The sequence below is a fragment of the Felis catus genome, chromosome B2 (assembly GCF_018350175.1).
Source record: "Felis catus isolate Fca126 chromosome B2, F.catus_Fca126_mat1.0, whole genome shotgun sequence".
NCBI lineage: Eukaryota > Metazoa > Chordata > Mammalia > Carnivora > Felidae > Felis > Felis catus.
The window spans coordinates 138,124,748-138,147,845 of record NC_058372.1 but is presented as its reverse complement, the minus strand read 5'-3'; positions in this window follow the sequence as shown (position 1 = coordinate 138,147,845).

Genomic DNA, 23,098 nt, shown 5'->3' with positions numbered 1-23,098 from the left:
TCTGACTTCGGCTCAGGTCATGATCTCACCGTTCATGGGTTCCAGCCCCTCATCAGGTTCCGTGCTGACTGCTTAGAGCCTAGAGTCTGCTTCAGGTTCTGTGTCTCCCTCTGTCTCTGCCCCTCCCCTGCTTGAACTCTGTCTCTCAAAAATAAATAATAAACATTAAAAAAATTAAAAAAAGAATATTTTACCATAAAGCATCAATTGCTAATGTATATGTGTATATGTGTGTGTATATTTGCATGTATACAGGTATCTATATACATATATGTATACAAATACAGTGAAGAGCCAATATTCTATGTCTTTTTCTTTTCCTATCACAGTTCTTTAAATATTATATCATTCATATTTGAGAGACTGGATATTGGTAGCACCAGACATCTAGCTAGAACTCACTAGCTCTTGTAAAATATGTCAATTGCCCAAAGCTTGTAAATATCATATAAAGATATTGCTTCAGTTATTCAAGTTTTTCTTCTAGTTAGCTGTTTAGTTCACTTACATATGCCTGTTTATTTAATTTTAATGATAATATAGACGTTTGATATTCCTCGAAATTCAGATGAATGAATCTATTTATTAATGGAATAAAGTTGAATTCTTACCTTTCTGTTACTGGATTACTTCTTTTCTAGGTGTTCAGCATGTATTTAGAATTAGCATTAGGGGCGCCTGGGTGGCTCAGTCGGTTAAGCGTCCGACTTCGGCTCAGGTCATGATCTCACAGTTTGTGAGTTTGAGCCCCACATCGGGCTCTGTGCTGACAGCTTAGAGCCTGGAGCCTGCTTCGGATTCTGTGTCTCTCTCTCTCTTTGCTCCTCCCCCGCTCATGCTCTGTCTCTCTCTCTCTCCTTCAAAAATAAAATAAAAACATTAAAAAAATTTAGAATTAGAATTAAAAATTCCCATAAAAATAATAAAATGAAGCACAGTACAATTTTGGAGTTGACCAAATGCCTTTTTGCAAGGAGACGGATTGAGACTCTTAATGACTTTATTCTAATGTCCTCGCCTTCAGTTCTGTCTGTGGAAACTAGGAAGTGGAGACATGTCAGAAGGCTGTCTAGCATCTCTAGTTTCTGGTTGTAACTCTGGGGCCTAGGCAGAGAGAGCATGCATCTGGAATGAGATACGGAGATACTCTCAAACAGGGCCACACGTATTTCTTAGCTGAGAAAAGAGAAATAGTGAGGACTACCTCTGGGAACATATTCTCCAGGAAAATTTTAGTGATTCCAAAAGAATAGGAAAAGGGGAACCATATAGAACTTAACCATGTACCAAGAACTATTTTAAGAATTTTATGTTTATAACTCATTTAATCTTCATACAAATCCTGTGACGTTGGTATTACTGACATCACCTTTATTTTACACATAAAGGAACTGAGACTCAGAGGTTAAAACACACAGCTGGCTATAGGAGAGACAGGATTCAAACCCCAGAGGCTTGGTTCCAGTATTTGTGTACTTGACCACATACACTACTGTTTTCCAAATACTAGAAAAATATATAAGCATTTCCTAATTTTCAGGCCCTGTGCCGATTTGTTTAATGTGTTAATTTGTTTCCTAACATTTAAAGTAATGTAATCAGACACTATAAGTAATATTTTCATCTCCATTTCACAGGTGGGGAAATAGAAGAACAAGGAAACCAAGTGAGATTCCCAAGATTCCAGGACTAGTAAAGCTGGAACATCAGGACAGATCCCTATGTCCAGAAATGTTGAGTCCGAATTTCTGGTGGCAAAACTTAGGGTTGGCATTTTCTCCAGCATTCTGGGCAGTTTTTGTAGATGCTAAAGTTTGAAAATCACTGCTCAAAGGCCAAGATGCCTCTAATTTAGAATTGGTATGAATCTTTTTATTTTACATTAGAATAGCACCATTTACATACACAGACTACTTTTAATCAACAGTTAATTAACTCAAGATACTTTTAATGAACTCCTGCCATGTCTCAAGCACTAGGCTAAATTCTTAAGCTAGGAAATTGAGTAAGAAATTGCCCTTGCTCTCAAGGTCATAAGAAAATAGTAGGAGAGCAAGATAGAAAAAAATATGTACTTATAATGTAATATGGAAAGCATTATAATGGAGATTCAATTAAAATGCTGTATCATTAGAGAGAAGGGAATAGAGAGAAGGGAGTGTCCAGGAAAATCCACAATGAAAATCACATGTAAACTGAATCTTTAAGAATTCATAGGAGATGAAAGAAAACAAAAGGCTTTCCAGGGAGAGTGCAAATCAGGTGTCAAAGTATAGAAATATGAAAGAATGCAGTGTGTTTAAGTTGCTGTGGCATGTTGAACAAGGATAGGTGCATAGGTGTGTGAATGAGAGCACAGAAGATGTAACTGATGTAGGGAGGGAGGCATTTTTCCTGGGGCCATTGTTGTATTTGGTGCCAGCAAACTTTGCTGCAGAGAATGAAACACACAACTCAAATTGACCAATTATTGATGGTAAAGATGTTTATTATTTCCTAAATCTGAAAATTCTATATTGAGTGTTGACTGGTTCATGGCCCAACAGTGTCATTGACGTCCCAGTTTCTGTGTCTTCACTGTCCCATCTGGTGTTTGTTTCATCCCAAGTCTGGTTTTTCTTCTCATGATCGTACCTAATCATGATCAGTGTTACAATCTCCTACATAGTGAAGTGAGTATTTCTATCTTGACGGGCCAGGAAATCATCCTAAGATTCATACTTGTTAGGTTGCCTATTAGGTACAGTATTAGCTCTCTGTTACCCTGTAACAAATAAACTCAAAACTTAGCATCTTAAAACAATAAATATTAATCATCTTGCATAGGTTGTATGAATTAGGAATACATGAGTGGCATAGCTCAGAGGTTCTGGCTTGAGATCTTTCATGAAGTTGCAATCAAGATGTCAGTTGGAGCTCTGAACATCTGAAGACCTACCTAGCTGGGTGAGAGGCTCAGATTCCAAGATGGCTCATTTGCATGGAGAGCAAGTTGATGTGAGCTGTTAGCAGGAGGGTTCATCTTTCCAATGGTCTAATTGAATGTCTTGAGTGAAAGAGAGCAAGGAAGAAGCCCCAATGTCTTTTATTACCTGGCCTATAAAGTCACACTCTCATTTCTACAATGCACTATTGGTTATACAGATTATCTCTATTCAGTGTGGGAGACTACATTTCACAATTTATTGCAAATGCCTTCTTGTGTCTTGAAATTTACTTTATGAAAATTATTTTAATGACAATATTGTATTAATATCATAAAGATACACCAATTTTAACCAATTTTCTATTACTAGGTATTATAGGTTACTATTGTGATTATTATAAATCAAATAATCATTGCTGATAAATATATGTCCACAGTCCCAATTTTTTTCTTTAGGTTAATTTTCTAAGTTTTGTTTTGAAAAAATTTTGATCAGTATGCTTGATTGTCTTTCAAGATGATTTTTTAAAATCAATTTCAGATCTACACATAGCCCTAGATATTATCATTTGTAAGTACCCCCAATATCATAAAACTTTGTTTTCATTTTATTTTTTCATTATTGGTGAGGATAAATATTTTTCATATGGTTAATGTACATTTGCCTTTCTTCTATTATTAGCTATTCATGTTCACATCCTTGGTTCTTTTTTTATTGGGGGTATTAGTTATTTTCTTTCTTCTTAATTATTTCAAAGAGAACTTTTTATTAAAAGACTAGATATTTTTTCCATTTATTCTGCATTTTAAAGTGAATTTTTCATTTGCCTTTTATGTGTATTTATGAATTTTTTAATAAAGGAATATTTAATTCTAATTTATCATAACATAGTTACACTTTCCATTATGATATTTTTGCACTGGCTCACATGCACGTTTGACTAGATTTTTAACTAAATCAGTTAACATTTATCTGCCTTTTTACATTTAACTCAACATTCCAATTGGAATTTATTTTGGTGTACAATGTGAGTTAAGGACATATGTTTTTCCAAACATAGATAAATTGATAAAGTGTAGAAAAGTAAGTTTGTGTAAGCTTTTTTTAAGTAATAGAAAAATTCTGAGTCAGTAATCCTGCTTCTTTGTCTTCTTACTCCTGGCCATTGTAATCCTATGTATATAGTTTTATTTTAGGGAAGTAACACATGCAACCAAGATATACACACAAAAATATGCATAACATTATTTATTAATAGCAAAACTTAGAAGCAACATAAATATACAACAATAACATTAAATAGTTGGTAAGTTAAAAATTATAATAAGAACTATGTAACGACTGAAATCAGGTATTTGAACAACATTTAATTATCTTGGAAAACTTCTTAAGATATAATCTTAAGTAGAAACAGCAGGCCACAGAGGTGTTTTTGCAGTATAATCTACCTTCCATGGATTACATTCAAAGTAAATTATATATATATATATATATATATATATATATATATATATTTTTTTTTTTTTCGAGAGAGAACATGAGCACAGTGGGGGGGGGGGTGGCAGAGACACACACACACACACACACACACACACACACACACACAGAATACAAAGCAGGCTCCAGGTTCTGAGCTGTCAGCACAGAGCCCGACGCGGGGCTTGAACTCGCAAACCTCGAGATCAGGACCTGAGTCGAAGTCAGATGCTTAACCAACTGAGCCACCCAGGTGCCCCTACATTCAAATTATATTTTATTTGAGATATGTTCTGTGACCTTTAGTTTTTCAACATGACTATGTATTGCTGCACCAAATTTAAAATGTGATGATGATTTTTGAAAAATAAATATATAATTATAAAAGAAAAAGAAATAACTTTTTCCTTTTGGATATAACTTTGTAATGATTAATTTGAACTTGTTTCTGATTTTGGGTAGCCTCAAGTGTACATTCCTGCGTTTAGTCACTGTAATAAGCAAACAAACATGTCTTGTAATTGTAATAACAGAAGTATTTATTAACTCATTAAGATTTATGATGAAACATAGTCAGTGGTAATTTAAGAAATGATTCCTGAAGCTGTTTCAAGCAACAAAACAACAGAAACTTTTCTATTGGAAGCTTCTCTAAAAAAAAAAAAAAGAAGAAGAAGATAATATCTGGTTAGCACTGGAAAGCAGGATTGTTCTCAGGTTCAAGTACACTCTATAACTGAATTAAATTTGCTTTCATCTGATCTGCTTCTCTTTTTAAAATTTTTTTTTTAATGTTTATTTATTTTTGACACAGAGAGAGAGACAGAGCATGAATTGGGGAGGGTCAGAGAGAGGGAGACACAGAATCCGAAGCAGGCTCCAGGCTCTGAGCTGTCAGCACAGAGCCCGACGCGGGGCTCGATCTCATGAACCTCGAGATCATGACCTGAGCCGAGGTCAGATGCTTAACCGGCTGAGCCACCCAGGTGCCCCAATCTGCTTTGCTTTTCATGGAATATTTTTTTATAAAGGTACTTCTAAATATTGTTTTAATTGTTTCTTTCCTTGTATAGTCATTGCCTTACATGTTACATAACATCACTTATATGTGTAGTCAAAACACATGTTAATTCTTTTATCTACTGGCACAATGACCTGCACATATTAAGTAGGAAGTAAATGTTAATGAGTTAGATTTTAAACATATATGAATGTATTCAGAGCCAGCTTCAGAGGCAGCTGCACAGACTCCTGCCCTTGGAGGGATCCCACCCTTGGTTTCAGGTCATGCTGTTGGGGTGTTAAGATTTTAATAATTTCTGGAAAAGGACTCTGCATTTTACTTGTGCACGCAATGCTGCCAATCACGTAGGTGATCCTGACAGTATAGGTTGGGAATTTTTTGGAGTAAGCAACAATAATGTCACAACTGTAACTACAACTAATCTAAGCCGAAAGAGGAAATTTGGGGAGGGGCATATATCAAATGTTTTCAGAGTGGATAACTTCAGGTGACACCTTATGCAAGGCTTACACTGTGGGGATCAGTTTCTGCTACCTCCAGGCTGGCTTTGTTCTCAGACCCACCAGTACACAGGTTTTGGAAACTAGATTGCTACCAGCAGCTTCTGGGACTGCATGGTCTATTTTCTTTGCCAGGGAGGAAGACTATCTCTTCTCCAGGCCTTTAACTCAAAGTTCTGGATTTCACTCTGGTTAGCTTAACTGAGTCTACTACTAAAAAGATCAGAAATCACTAAGACAAGGAAAGGTAGCGTGTTGCTCTTTGGCCCAGGTCTGAATCATAGGAATGCCTCTAAAGATAGTATTGGGTTGTCTGTTCCTGAAGTTGCAGTACACAGGAATGAATGACATCGGGAAACTCTTACCAATAAAAGAGGAGATGGGTGCCAGGTGGATAAAATTTGTTTGGATGACTTTATAGAGAAATTCAAAGTTTATTGACAAAAAGAAAAAGCCACGTCACTAATTTCATTTGGGAGAACTGTTTGAGAGAGTGGGAAAAGGTATGTTATTGTCTGCGATGTAGCTGAAATGCAAATATGTGATGGTTGGCTGACCAACGTGGATTCAATAAGCTGGAATGAGATACTTTTACATATTAACAATACAGTAAGAATAGTATGCTCCCTTGCTACACAGAGATAAAATGATCCATTGAAAGAACAGAATATATATAAGGCATCTGCTAGCACTAGGGCAAGGTATTTCGGGATTTAGGGTATCTGTAACTTACCATAACTAAAGGCATGTCATACAGTCTTTTATTTTGTACAAAGCAATGAGGAGCCACAATGTTGGAGCACTCTTCTTGCAAACTATAATTAGAAGACTTTCTTCTTTCAATGAAACTAAATGCTGTATGATTTGTAAGTCAGGCTTACAACATTATTCTTACTGTACAAGGTGTAATAATTTTCCTTTTCCAGTGACATTAATTTGCTTAACTAACAAGTTAGACTATTGTTTTTTATTATTATTTAAAAATTTTTTATTTTAGAGAAAAAGAGAGAGAGTGAGAGACAGAAAGAGAGAGAGAAAGAGGGAGAATCTCAAGCAGGCTTCATGCTGAGTAGAGGCTGATGTGGGGCTCAAACCCATGACCCTGGGGTCATGACCTGAGCTGATCCCACACTTAATCAACTGAACCACTCAGGAGCCCCAAAGGTACTTTATTTCTAGTGGAATGGTCAAAGTGAGGAAAAAGAAGTTAACAGGAGGGTGAAAAAGAGATATCAATGATATAGATAACTTCATATTGGAGAAAAATCAAGAGCTCTGGGAAGCATGTCTTAAATGGGTGAACAGACTCTAGAAGGGAGAAAATTATCCCTTCCCAGGTTTACAATGGAAATGAGACCCAAAGCTTAATTTTCTCCTTTCAATGCCATTGTATGCACAGATATACCCTGATCTTTCTTACACTTTCTGTTTTCTTTAGTTGAAACGTACTCAGTCCACGTTAATACCTTCTGGAGATGATGGAAGTGCCAACATTTAGTTTTGATTATCATCTCAAAATTGAAGCCCTATAATAATCACCAGGTGCTTGAGATTTTGAGGTCCATAGCATAGGAACTGAAGGGTCTTTAGCTAAGGGACAAAATGGATATGAAATTGTACAGAAAAAGAAAGCAGTATGTGTGTTTCTTAGCCATTCATTCCATAGGCACTTCGAGGATACATGATCTGTCCCAGGCATTGTGTTAAGACAAGTAGAGTTTCCATCCCTAAAGAACCTTGAGATTACAAGAGGGAAACAGTCATGTAAACAAGTCTAAAGTAAATATAGATGGCATTAATATAGATTTTAGTAGAAAACAAAACAGATCTGCTCATTTATATTAGAAGTAAAGAAGAAAAGGTTTCAAGGAGGTTGCCATGATTATATTTTGGGGGGTTGTCTTGGGTAACTGAGAATTTGAAGACAAGACAAATGTTCTCTGCCCCATTCATTACTATTCGGCAACTAGTGGTATTAGTGTCAGCCACAGAAAGAAAAGGTCTAAGTTAAGGGGATTCAGATACTACCTAAAAATGTGCTTTTACCCACCTAGTACATCACACGGCACATAGAGGACACCCATGGTTGATAAATGTTGGATAAATGAAGGAACGAATAAATAAATGGAATGCCCTTGCTTTGCATGAGCTCAGGGTCTCTAAAGGAAATATGAATCAGGTCTTGTATGTAAGACTGTCAGAGAAGTAGAGCTAACTGGCACAGGTGAAGGGAAGATTTCACAGAAGAGAGTGAATTCCCAAGGATGAGTTGGAGTTTATCAGGTGGAGGGGGAAGAGGACTTTTCGAGGCTGAGGGAATCATTGCAGAGTCTTGGAAGAGAGGGAGGACTTGGTGTGTTGGGGGTTTGGTGTGGCGAGGTACAAAAGTGCATGAGGGAAGAGCAGCTTGGTGATGCCATTGACTAGGTGGGTAGAGAAGGGGTTTATTTGTATGCAATAGCAAGAATGAAATGAAGGCCAAAGAGAAGCTTTTAAAAGGAGGGATGTTCTTGGAAGTTTTTATGGCTCTCAGTCTTCAGGCTCTAACTGTGTACTCCTGAACCCTTTGCTTTTTGGTTTATATGCATTATCTCATTCAAATACCTCCCCGCGACAATAAGAGGGGAAAGTAATTCTCTTATCCTTAATTTACTAATGGGTAAACTAAAGACTGAAGAATATAATTTCCCAAAGGACACACAGCTTGTAAAAGGCAGTAAAATGCAAAGTAGCAAAAAGGTGACATTCACCTACATGGGCACAGGCACATGTCTGTGCAGCTCCAGAGCAGGCCAGTGCAGGAAAGCATGTCATGGATGGAGTTTACATTTTCCTTCCCTGCACATTGCATCCACAGCCCATCATCCCTGTTTGTGCACAGGCTTTCCTTTTTCACAGTTTATATTGTACATCTAATACACACATATGTATTGTACGTACGTAATACGTACGTTCACAGTTTATATCGTATGTCTATTGAAGCTCCTCCTTGCTGTTGGAGGCCACAGTTCAAACTGCTTTATCAAATTTTAAAAAACTATGTACAATGCTGTTCTGCACAGAGAGTAGACATTTTAATCTACATTTTAATTTCATTTTGTTACCCTCCAGGGTCTTACTTGAATGCCATCTTTTACTTGGCTAATTCATTGTTCATTTGTCAATGTGACAAAGTATACCCAGTGCTCTCTTTCCAATCTCTTCTTTCTTACTACTTAAAGACCCAGGGCAGCTCCAGGTATACATGAGAAAACAAGAGTGGTGATGGTTCAATAATTTTTAAATTAATGTGTCTTAGTAATGGCAATCTGGCTGGAAGGATTAGAGGACAAGAGGATTGTCTTGAGAATTCATCTGCATAGTTAGATGACTCTGTGTGTGTGTGTGTGTGTGTGTGTGTGTGTGTGTGTGTGTGTGTAAAGCGTTGTTCTGAAGGCTTTATCATTATAAAACTATAACATAATGAACAACATATTTGTTAAATCTTTCCACCTCTCATTTTAAGAGCACAGCCTGCTTTCCTGAAATAAATCTTTTGCAACACCTTTCCAATTTTTAGCAGCAAAGAGCTCCATAAGGGGTATGTCCTGGTGAGAGAGTCAATAATTGGTCGGTCCTGAATATCTGCCAAACCTCTGTTCCTCCTAGAACTGATCTATTAAACAAAACCAGGTCCAATACAAGGACTCTGAGAATGAAGGACTCTACGATCCTTACCAAAATGTTGTTTTCTTCTAAAGCTTTCTTTTCATCATTTTCAAGGACATGTCACTTACAATACCTGTACTTTGTAGCAAAATGTCATTTATTCCAGCTCCATTAATCAGTCAAAGCAGACAGCTTCCGGCTGTAGTTAACCTTTGAAACCAATGATAATGAGCAAGTGACAGGATAAACATATTTCCAAAATGTTTATCCCACCTTATTTAGAAGGTCATATTTTTAAACACTTCAAAAATTTCTATTTACAAAAAGGTATATAATTTGGAGATTATCCTAATTTCTTAATGTCACAGTTTCAAGACAATCTTTGACCACACCAGAAAAAGCGCTGGAAATCTGAGCTGTGCTCTTTACTATTATGTAGCTTTGCATAAATCAGTAAATACTCCTTATCTATTTCTTCTTCATTTTTAAAGGATATAGTGTTTACCTCCTAGGATTTTAGTGAGAATTAAAAACAATCTGTGAAAACCTCTGAGAAGTAAATAATACTAATTAAAGATAAAAACATACGACTTCTCTGAGACCCTTTTCAACACCATGAAGAATTAAGCATTCATGTATTTTGGTCTCAGAACTTTAACATCAATAGATATTGCTTACTGCCATATTACTATGTCAACTTTGTATTTTTCTGGTTCCCCAGTTTCACCAAATTGCTTGAAGTCAAGCCTCATCGTCTTATTTATTTTCATCCTCAAAAGCTAATTTACTTAGTAGGCACTGTTACAACAGCAGCTGATAAAACAAATGGGGTTAAGCAAAAAATAAAAGTGGTCGACTTTGTGTTTGATGTTTTTCCAGCTGCCTTTAGAGATTGTGTGTCTGTGACCGCTCTTCCCATTCCTCCCTCCATCTGTCTACTTTTGATGAGTCCGTCTCTCAGGCAGGTGCTTACTCATTCCTAATTAACTGGTACACAGTTTAGGGTGTATTTGCATAGTTTCAAACTTTCAAAAGAAGAAAACTCTGAATTTTCCACAATGACTATACAAAAATGTAAATTCAGGCAGTATTTTGAGTAGTGAAAGTCAGAAAGGGCATTTAGGTGTTGAGAGGACTGAAAATTATACCTAAAACATGGCCACCTTCTTCCAAGATCCATGCTGCTTTTTTGGGTATTCCAGCCACATATTCGTAGCATCAGCTCTGTATTCAAATAGATTTTGGTGAAGCTGATTATGATAATGTAATTAAAATGACCCCAAAATGAAGAATTAAAAAAAAAAAGAAAGAAATGATAATGAAGCATGACGTTCTAATTTTAGGACCACAGGAAGAAAAAAAAAATAATGTAGATATCTGTTTTTGGAGAAATATGCATGGATGAAAATACAGCAGCTGAATTTTCAAAGTATGAACTTTATAAAAGATATTCCCTATCTATTTTTCCATAGTTATAACCTTTACCATCAGTTAAAATAGGTTTGTGGACCACAGTTTGCAAAAAAGTTCTGGCATGCATCCACAAAATTGTGGCAAACACTTCACATTTTCATTCTCCTCAAAAAAATGTATTTACCACAGGTGTATAGATATTAAACTTCTAAATTTTTAGATACTTTGTTATTGACAAAAGCAGACATTTCACTTATATAGACACCTTTGGGAGTATATTTTGCTTGTAAATTGAAGGACATAATAGTTTAAAATGCTAGGGAATACATAGTAGTCCATTTCAAATATTAGAACAAGTATGAATGCTTTAGAAAAGTGCTCTGTATTTTGACAGGTAAGAGATACATTGTACAAAGTGCTGAAAATGAAAGCAAAAAATCTTTTTTTAAGAAGTAAATTTAGGAATTTATTTAGAAAAAAAATAAAGCCCCTACAAAATTTTCATGGTGCTTTATTTTTAAAGCCCATACACTTAATAATTTTCATTCACTTCTCATCTCAGTAAAAGTGGGTCCTGAAGAGACAAGTAGGGCTTATTTTCAATTTGATACATCTTCAGTGTATTCACACAATGTCCATTCATGTGGTGTCAGCTGTTCTAACATGGCTGTTGTCCTAGGTGCCATTCTCAAACCCAGAACAGAATGAATAGAAATCAAACAAGCACAATTGGGACAGGGTTACATTTTTAAAAATTGGACATAGAGTTGTTATTAAAATAGTTAATGTTTAAAAACCTCTTGAGGGGCGCCTGGGTGGCGCAGTCGGTTAAGCGTCCGACTTCAGCCAGGTCACGATCTCGCGGTCCGTGAGTTCGAGCCCCGCGTCAGGCTCTGGGCTGATGGCTCAGAGCCTGGAGCCTGTTTCCGATTCTGTGTCTCCCTCTCTCTCTGCCCCTCCCCCGTTCATGCTCTGTCTCTCTCTGTCCCAAAAATAAATAAAAAACGTTGAAAAAAAAATTAAAAAAAAAAAAAAAAACCTCTTGAAACTAGAGCAAACATAACACTAAGAATCATACACTAGCAAAATGCTTCAACCTCTTAATCTTATTTATTTATTTGTTTTACAGAAGTAAAATAACTAAAGCTTTGAGAAATGAAAGAACTTGCCCAAGATACCACAGTTTCTTTGTAGCAGAGATGGAATGAGAACTCAGGTGTTCTTTTTCCAATCCCAAATCTTTCATGTGATGGAAGGTTATGAAAGAAATGTAAAGTACATCTGGAAAATGTACATGGTAGCATGCTAAAAGTGCTTTGCAATTACAATAAAAAGAACAAAGATAAAACACATTAGTGAAAGTCCATAATTTGCTCTTAAAACAAGATGCTATCAACCAGAAGGAAAAAGAATAGGCAAATCCAAGGTAATTCTCTAGAGAAAAACAAACAGACTTGCCATTTTTTTCCTAAAGGATAAGAACACAGTAGGAACAAAGCCGAAGCCTATATTTTTAAGCTGGTTGTCAAAATAATCATGGATTTGCTTATAGAGATTGATTAATTCAAGGGTTGGAAGCCATCACTAACCATGAAAAAAACTTGCAATTTCTACTTTAGAAGATGGAGTAACATGAAGTTAGATTTATCTTCCCTCCAGAAACAAAATACTGGACAAAATATATGAAACAACCACTTTCAAGTCATTGAACATTAGGGAAACAAAGGACAGTTATCTTTGAGAATGGCAAACAAACGAAGTGAGTCCTGTTATTGCCCCAGATTACTCCTTGGAGAAAAATTCCAGGTGATAACTCTGGGATAGAAAACCTAGGTAGAGTCTGGTAATCTTTCTCATTTGAAAATATGGAGTTAGAAGTCTGGGAAAGCCAACATGACTAGAATTCTCAGAGCAGAGAAGAGAGAGCTACACAAGGAGAGAACTTGAGATCTACAGAGCATGCACTTGAAAGTTCATCTGAGAACTGATCAGTGCATGCATGTGGGGATACTGAGGCTGGGAAAGATCCACCTGTAATGATTAGAGAGAACAGTGATTTAACAGGTCTGGAAATACCACCTGTTTCTGACAGCCAAAGTGGAGAACTTCATAGTTTTCAAAACACTGATTAGGGTAGGTTTTTTTTCCTTCTAGGACAAAATTCTCCTGAGATTAAATGTTCTGGTTCTGTATAACAGTGTAAAGGAAAGAACTGAAAAGGAAGAAGAAGAAGAAGAAGAAGAAGAAGAAGAAGAAGAAGAATTATTAAGCTGTTTCCAAGTTACTTAGCTGAATCTCAAAACAAAGCTCAGGATTTACTTTTAGAATTCAAAATTGTCTAATAAAATACAATTCAAGGTGTCTGGTATCCAATGAAAAATTGCCAGAGAGACATGAAAAGAAGCATTAATGTACAATGCATTCTGAGGAGATAGATTATTCATTCAAAACCTATTCAGAAATAATGTGGATAATTGAAGTAGTAGAGGACATCAAATTATTATAATTGTCTTCCCCCATTTGCTGAAGAAGACAGAGATGAGATGAACATGCTAATTAGAGAGATTAAAGGCATAAAAAAAAAGACCAAAACCCAAGTACTGGAGATAAAAGCTGCTATGTGTGAAATAAATGCACTGGCAGATTAGATCTTGCAAAATATTTAGCAGTGGCAACTGTACAAAATAAAATACACAGAGAAAACTTGGGAAAAAAGTAAACAGCATGACTGAACTGCCAGACAAATTTAAGTTGTTAAACATATATGTAATTGGAGTTTCTGCAAAGGCTGGAGGTGATTTTCAAAGAAATAATGGTTTAAAATTGTCCAAGTTTGAAGAACACTATAAATTCACTGATCCAATAAGTTCAGTGAAACTCAAGCGCAATAAACATGAAGAAAAGTGTGCCACAATGCATCAAAATCAAATTCCCTAAAGCTGCAGGTTAAGAGGAAATATACCAGTCAGAGGTGAACAAAAAAATTACAGAAATGAAAAAAAGATAAGGCTGATAAAAATAAGACAGACTTTTCATCAGACGAATGAAAGCTAGAAGCAGTGGAATGATATCTTTAAAGGCCTGAAAGAAAAAATAACTGACAATCTAGAATTTTTATGAAACAAAAATACATTTCCAAAACTAAGGTGGAATGAAGATTTTTTTGCACATATAAAAGGTGAAAGAATTTATCATCAATACTATAAATATACTAAAGTTAAGAGAATATACTAAAGTTAAGAGAAGTATACTAAAGTTAGAGAATATACTAAAGTTAAGAGAAATATACTAAAGTTAGAGAGGAGGAAAATGATACCAGATGGAAACTTGGATGTACAAAAAGTAAAAAGTTTACCTCTAAATGACTTTGAAAATGTGAGCTACATGGGTAAAATCATATGTAAAATGTTAAATCTCTTTAAAATATAATCATTAATTTAAAGCAAAAATAATACAATGAGTTGTGGGCTTTATAAAATTTGTAGAAGCAGAATGCCTGATATCATCACAAAGCCCCAGAGGGAAAAAAAATGGAAGCACACACTTGTAATGTTTATATACTATATGTGAAGTACTAATAATCCTTGGAGGCTAAAGATGTATATTTAAACCAGAAAACAACCATAAAGTCTAAAGTAACATGACAAAGAATTACTCCAGGTAATCCAACAGAAAAGATAAAATGGAATTATAAAAACTACTCAATTAATACAAAATAAGGCAGAAGGAGAGGAAAGGGGGAAAAAAAGAATAGACTGAACAAGTAGGTAACAAATAACAAGAGGATAGATTGAAGCCTAGTCATATCAAAAGTCATACTAAATGTAAATGGGCTAAATTTTCTCATTAAAATAGACTGTCAGTTCAATTAAAAAAAAAAAAAAGCCTGAACCATATGCTGCTCATAAGAAACTCATTTTAAATACAAAAAAGCTTTAAAGTATGAAAAACAATATGCTATGCTAATACAAATTGTAAGAAAGCTGTAATAACTATATTAATATCAAACAAAGTAGATTTAAAAGGGAATGAAAATTATTTCATAATTTAAAAGTGTCAATTCATCGACATAAAACAATTCTAGATTGCACCTGAGAGCTTCAAAATAGATGAAGCAAAAACTGACAAAACTGCTAAGAGCAGCAAATTCCCATTTACAGTGAGAGATATCAGTAACCCTCTCTCAATAACTTATAAAAAAGGAGGCAGAAAATCAGTAAGATTACACACCTGTATACACTTATACAGTTAAATGACCTCATAAGCCAATTGACCTCACTGAAATTTATATGGAAAATAAGTCTCTATAATTGAAAAATATTCAAGTAGTACAATTGAATTAAATTAGTAATCAATAACAGGAAGACTTTGGGGAAAATTACTAAACATTTGGAAATTAAATCACATAATTTAAAATAACCTATGAGAGGGACATCTGGGTGACTCAGTTGCTTACGTGGCCAACTTCAGCTCAGGTCATGATCTTGTGGTTCATGAGTTTGAGCCCTGCGTCAGGCTCTGTGCTGACAGCTCAGAGCCTGGAGCCTGCTTCAGATTCTGTGTCTCTGTCTCTCTCTGCTCCTCCCCTGCCCATGCTCTGTCTCTCTCTCTCAAAAATAAAATAAAAAAAAAACTAATAAGATAAAAATAAAATAAAATAACCCATGAGTAAAAGAAGAGACAAATAAGAAATTAGAACTTTTTTAAATTTAATGAAAATAAAAACATATAGCAGAATCTGTGGGATGCCATTAAAGCAGCATTTGGGGGGAAATTTGCAATACTAAATGCCTGTGTTAGAAAAGAAGAAAAAGTTTCAAATTAATGACCTCAGCTCTTACTTAAAGGAACTCAGGGGCACCTGAGTGGCTCAGTATGTTAAGCATCAGACTCTTGATTTAGGCTCTGGTCATGATCTCACAGTTTGTGAGATCAAGCCTCCCATGAACGCAGAGCTTGCCTGGGGATTCTCTCTCTCTCTGCCCCTTTCTTGCTCTCTCTTTCTCTCTCATAATAAATAAATGAACATTTTAAAAAATTTAAAAAATAAGCTCAAAAGAAGAGCAAATTAAACACAAATAATCAGAGCAAATGAAATGGTAAAGATTATAAATAAAATTAATGAAATAGAAAAGAGAATTTCAATGTAGAAAATGAATACAATTTTTATCTTCTTTGAACAGGTAAATAAGATCAGTAAACTTCTGTTCAGATAGATCGGAGCAAAAAGAAAGAAGGTACAAATTACCAATACGCAAATGAGAGAAGTGATGCCATTACATATTCCAAAGATAGTAAAAAGATAAGGAGACCGCGGGGCAGTACTAAGATAATATTAGGCATGGTGAGAGATTGGTAATCAACAATTTTATGACAATAAATTAAACAACTTAGATTAAGTGTACAAATCATTGAAAGACACAAACTAAAAAACTTCACTTTAGAAGAAATAAATTGGGTGTCTGGGTGCCTCAGTCTGTTGGATGTCAGACTTCAGCTCAGGTCATGATCTTGCGGCTCATCAATTCAAGCCCCAATGTCAGGCTCTGTGCTGACAGCTTAGAGCCTGGAGTCTGCTTCAGATTCTGTCTCTGTCTCTCTCTGCCCCTCCCCTGCTTGCACTCACACACACACACTCTCTCTCAAATATAAATAAACATTTAAAAAAATTTAAAAGAAGAAATCAATAATACAAATAGCTCTATATTTATCATAGACTTTCAATTTGTAGTTTATAAACTTCTCACAAAATAAACTCCAAGCCCAGATGATTTCACTGGCAAATTCTACCAAAAAAATTAAGGATGAAGTAATACCAATTCTACACAAAGTTCCTTAGAAAAGTTGCATGACCAAAGACCTTATAAGAAGAGAAAGTTAGTATTGTCTCTTATGAATATAAATGCAAAAATTCTTAATGATATTTTGTAAATATAATCCAACCATTGATAGAAGCCTAACACATTATACCAAGTAGATTTTCTATTTCCAGGAATGCAAATTTTGTTTGCCACTAGAAATCAATCAGTGCAACTCACTATAGTGACAGATTGCAAGAATATAAAACATATGGTCACTCAAGAGACTGAGGAAAAAGCATTTGGAAAATTCATCATTAATTCTTGATAAAAACTTTCAACAAACCAGGAAGAGAAGGGAACTTCTTCATCTCAATAAAGGGCATATGTTAAAAAATGTATAGCTAACATTATTCTTAAAGGTGGAAGATTAAATATTTCCCACCAAGATTAGAAACAAGGCAAAGGTATCTGCTCTAGTCACTTCTGGTAAACATTTTCCTAGAGGTTATAGTATTTGCAATGGGCAAGAAAAATAAATAAAAGGCATGCAAGTTGGAATGTGAGAAGTCAACTGTTTTTATTTGGCATCTAAACAAAGTGAATAGAACTATTGAATGAGTTTAGTATAGTTAGTTTGGTGAAGTTAGAATGATATAGGTTCAATTATACAAAATCAATTGTATTTTAATATGCTAACAACAAACATTCAGGAATTAAAAATTTGAAAACACCATTTACAATATCATCAAGAAATGTGAAATACTTAGGACTAAATATGACAGAAGATGTGTAGGATATATGTATGAAAATACAGAGCATTGTTGACAGAAATTAAGACCCAAATAAATAGATAAACCACATTCATGAATTATGGGTGAGAAGATTTAATTTTTCCCTTACTCTATCTGTACATTCAACACAATTTCAGATGGAAATATAATAGGATATTTTTTAAAAATTTTTTTAATGTTTATTTCTGACAGAGAGAGAGAGAGAGAAGAGCATGAGTGGGGGAGGGGCAGAGAGAGAGAGGGAGACACAGAATCCCAAGAAGGCTCCAGGCTCCAAGCTATCAGCACAGAAACCGACGCGGGGCTCAAACTCACGGACCACGAGATCATGACCTGAGCTGAAGTCGGGTGCTCAACTGACTGAGCCACCCAGGCACCCCAGGATACTTTTGATAGAAATTAAATAAGCCATTTCTAAAACTCATATGGAAATGCAGAAGACTTTGAATTGCCAAAACAATTCTGAAAAAGAACATTGCTAGAGGGCTAATAATACTATCTGACTTCAAGGCTTATTATACACTATAGTCACCAAAACAGTGTGATAGCGGCATTAATATATACCAATAGATTAATGGAACAGAATAGACAGCCCAGAAATAGACCTATACATATACGATCAATTGTTTTTTGGCGAAGTTTCAAAGACACCTTTGCCTTTCCACAATTCAGTGGAATGCGGGCAGTGTTTTCAACTATTGGTCTTTGAATAATTGGAGATCCATATGTAAATAAAAAGTCCCCAAAGCAAAAAACTCACTTTAGTCTATTCTCTGCACCCAGTAGAAGAATTAACTCAAAGCTAAAAACACTTTGTTGAATATGGTCCCCTAAGAGGTGTGGCAGACTGTCACTATTGCATTTCATTTATTCTCACATTTTTTTCATTTTTAAAAACATCTTTGAAATTCATTTTGTGATTAAATTGGTGACAACTTATAGTTCCTGTCAGGTGGCAGTCCCCACACAGTTGTGATGTCCTGCATGTGTGTGAATTTGATCACAGTTACAATGGTTTACTACAATTCAGGCGATAGATGTATCTTAACATAAGAAATGTAACTTGACTTTGACCATATTTAGAATTGGCAATCTATATTTCATTTTGAATTTTATTTTTGCCAAACTATTCTGAGCTAACTTTGGTGAGTAAGATTGGGCATCCATCCGGGGAATTGTTTTAAGTCAAGAGTGATATAACTATAAAGAGAGAGTATTTCTTGTGTGGTTTAGCAACTGTCTCTAACAGCAGTTCCAAAAAAGTGTTCCTAGCATATTTTGTGCAGTACAAGACTTACCTGAATCTGTATTCAGAACTTCATGAAGAGAAAGACAGCATTTCTTTTTTTTTTTTTAATTTTTTTTTTCAACATTTATTTATTTTTGGGACAGAGAGAGACAGAGCATGAACGGGGGAGGGGCAGAGAGAGAGGGAGACACAGAATCGGAAACAGGCTCCAGGCTCTGAGCCATCAGCCCAGAGCCCGACGCAGGGCTCGAACTCACGGACTGCGAGATCGTGACCTGGCTGAAGTCGGAGGCTTAACCGACTGCGCCACCCAGGCACCCCCAGCATTTCTTTACATGTAAACATAATGATATGTATACAAAAAAGCTTATTACTTTGTAATCTTGCTTCAAGTAGTAATTATGTAATTACTAATTTTATCCAACCAAATAAAAATAAATGAGTGACTACTCTGTAGGGTCATCCTAGGAACCATAGGGAAGACGATACTAATCAGTAATAATATCCGTCATGGATGAAGCAATATTTTGTATTTAAAGAATATAGTTTTCAAGTATTTAGAGACATTTGTTATCTCATTTAATCACTACAAAAACCCTGTGAAAAATGCATTATTATTCTCAATTTCTAAAGGAGTTAATGCAGAAGTAGATTAGATAATGTTCCCAGCATCACTCAGTACTTAGTTAAAACGAGAACTAAGTAGTGAACTTCAGCGTGACTTGTGAAACTTAGATCTTAAGCAACTTTCATTTAATAAGGGAACAAGGGATAGGTGTCGTAGAATAGGTCATGGTTTCAGAAGGCGATCACATCTGGAAGGAGTTAAAAGAGGACATTTCATGAAGTTAAATTTTTTAATTTTCTGTTTATTTTAGAGAGAGAGAGAGCGCGAGAGAGAGCATGCAAGCAGGGCAGAGGGGCAGAGGGAGAGAGAGAGAGAGAGAGAGAGAGAGAGAGAGAGAGAGAGAGAATCTCAAGCAGGCTCCACACTCAGTGCAGAGCCTGAGGCAGGACTCATCCCATGACCCTGGGATCGTGACCTGAGCAGAAACCAAGAGTTGGACGCTCAACCAACTGAGCCACCCACTCACGTCTCATGAAATTAAAATTTTAATTGAATCTAGGGACACCTGGGTGGCTCAGCGGTTGGGCATCCGACTTCATCTCAGGTCATGATCTCACAGTTTGTGGGATGGAGCCCCAGGTCGGGCTCTGTGTTGACAGCTCAGAACCTGGAGCCTGCTTCAGATTCTGGGTCTCCCTCTCTCTCTCTGCCCCTCCCCCACTTGCGCTCTGTCTCTCAAAGACAATGAATAAACGTTATTTTTTTTTAAATGTTAATTGAATCTTGAATTATTTCAATAGGTATATCCAGAAGGAAGAAACAAGGTAGTGAGAAGGGAATTATAGGAGAAGAGGCACAGAGGTCATCAAATGCAGGGCACACTTGTAGAAATTACATTTAACTCATTGATTTTATAGCATGGGTCTTTGCCTTGAAAGGAAGGTAAAGACTCCATCTTCTAGTGTCTAAACACAAAGGGAAGAGCCCTTTGTCTATTTTATTAGGTTTGAGTAGAAGAAAGGTGTGGACTCCAACAGCTGAGTTTTGTTTAAGAAGCTTAACATGGCAGTTGAATATAGTCTGGATTAAAGCAATAAGTCAGGAAGAAATATTAAGAGGCTGAACTATGATAATGGCTTTGAAAATGGAACCACAGGGATATTACAGGCAGATAGTGTATTTGTATGAGTAGTCAGTGTGCTACCAGAGATATTTTTTTTTGGGGGGGGGGAGGGAGGAGGTATGGGACACTTACTGGATGACTGTTATTCCTTATGAATTCTTAAAGTTAAATTCTGATAGAAAATAATTGTTTTTTCTCTTGTATCCAGAAAAAGGTACCCTGTTGAAATAGTAATCTAGTGTTTTAAAGAGTATGCAGCTGTAAAGAGATAACACATTATTCTTGGGTTATCTCTCCGCCATCTATTTACTATCTATCTATCTATCTAGACTGTCATCATCTATCATCTACCTTTAATTTATTGGTTAGAGGCTGAACTTGGTGCTAGACAGATTTTTTTTTCATCTCTGAAATTTCTAACATATGTCCTTGTGCAAAATTCCCTTACTGTGTTTAGCCTAAATTTTCTTGTATGTAAAATGGGGACATTAATGGTGCCTTCCAAATGAGGTTATTATGATTAAATGAAATAACACATGCATCATATTTATCATACTCTTTTGTCATAGCACTAAAAATAAATGAGCATGCAAATACGTGCATATTTAAAAATGTATAAATACATTTACAGATGGGCCATTGATTCTACTGCCTGTGTGTTTATTTCTTTTGGGGACTAATTACACTAGTGACCAAGGCAGATTGTTGAAAATATTATCCCGTGGGGAGAGTTAATGTTTCATGCCTTGTCAATCCTTTTCCATTTCCTTTGGTGGTTCAAGCTAAAGCACTGCCAGTTCCCTAGGACCTCCCCAGGATTCTCCCTCTGGCACTATCTTTCAATTGTTCTTGGTATCAAGAGACCTTCCTAATCTATCCCTTTCATCAATAGAATCAGGTTTTATTCTTGGACATCTTTCTCAAGTACTTAATAAGATAACTTTATGTATGTATACATGGATTACGACTGCTTAGTGAGTTACTCTTTCCAGATAATGGATTTTTATTTAACCGAATTTAGTAGTTGAAGATGATGGTTTTCTCAAATTTGGGTCTGCATCAGTATCATGTGAGGTCAATAAAGCACAGCTCGTTGAACCCCAGTCCCATCAACTCTGCTGAGTAGGGCTGGAGAGAGACCTAGGGATGTGTATTTCTAATAAACTCCTAGGGGTTCTGATGCTGTTGTATGGAGACCACACACTGAGAACCTCTGCTTTGAGCTAAACAGATACTATTATAAAGAGTTTCTAGAATCCCAATTAGGTTACTAGGGGAGGCATTTGGTGGTAAGAGAGACTTTGAGTAGTACTTCTAGAGAATAGTTGGAGATACCCTGACAGTCAAGTTACTTCCGCTGTTAACAGCAAAGATTTTTGTGTGCCTTTATTTATTTATTTTAGCTCCCTGGTGTCTGATGAAGATTCAGCTGTCAGAAAAATATATTTTATATTGGAAAACTTGGAAAAAAAAATTTTTGCCATAGTTAGTCCTGAGGTTTCTTTGCGCCACAGAAATTTCTCTGTGTATATACCACACTGGCTTCTCCAATTTGCATGCATTAGCAATCTAGTGCCTATTTCTAAACACATTTTATTTAGATTTATATTTGTTTTCTAAAATGTAAAAAATCTGAAAAAAAGTCCCTGCCTTCTTGAGTCCCCTCAGTGATCCCTGTGTTGCCATTAGAATGGAATGGATGAAAGATAAATTTGGAATTTGTATCACTGCATAAGAGAGCTACTGACATGGGAACTCCTGGGTGGCTCTGTCAGTTAAGCATTTGACTTCAGCCCAGGCCATGATCTCGTGGTTCATGAGTTCAAGCCCCACATCGGGCTCTCTGCTATTGGCACATAGTCTGCTTCAGATCCTCTATAACCTCTTTCTGCCTCCCTCTGGTGCTCTCTGTCTCTCTCACAAATATTAAAAAAAAACAACAACAACAAAAAAACAACACATTAAAAAAGAAGAGAGCTACTGACCTGAATCCCCAACCTTAGGGCTTGTTGTTTTTGGAGTCCGTAGTGAATACAGGTGAAATGAAAGGGAAATGTGCCCAGTGTTACAGCGTTGCCTTAATACTCTGAATTGTTCAGATGATTGTTTCTTTGTAATTGTCCACATAATAACTTCAATTTTCTACTTTATTTTGCTTACATAAGCCTGGCTGAAATCCAACGACTGAATTCTTTAGGACAATTATCAGGAGTGTCTTGTAACAGTTGGCAATTGCATGGAAATTCATGTTTCAAAAAGAATAATTATATGCACAGGTATTGAACAATATGTATTCTGAAGTACTCATTTGAGGCCATTATAAACGATTGGCCAAATTACACTGAACTTTCCTACTCTGAATGCTCTGTTCCAATCCAGTCCAATGCTGAGTTCCAACCCAACTCAAGCTTAGCTTCAAAGCCTCCTTTTGATCTCTCAATGCCCGCCAAAAATAGTTCATCTACAGATATCCGTCACACTAGCACATGCTTTCATCTCCTCTTTCTGTGTGCCCCGTCTCCTCCCCACAGCAAACTCCTATGTCTCACCAATTCTCTTTCCGAAACATTTCCTTGTC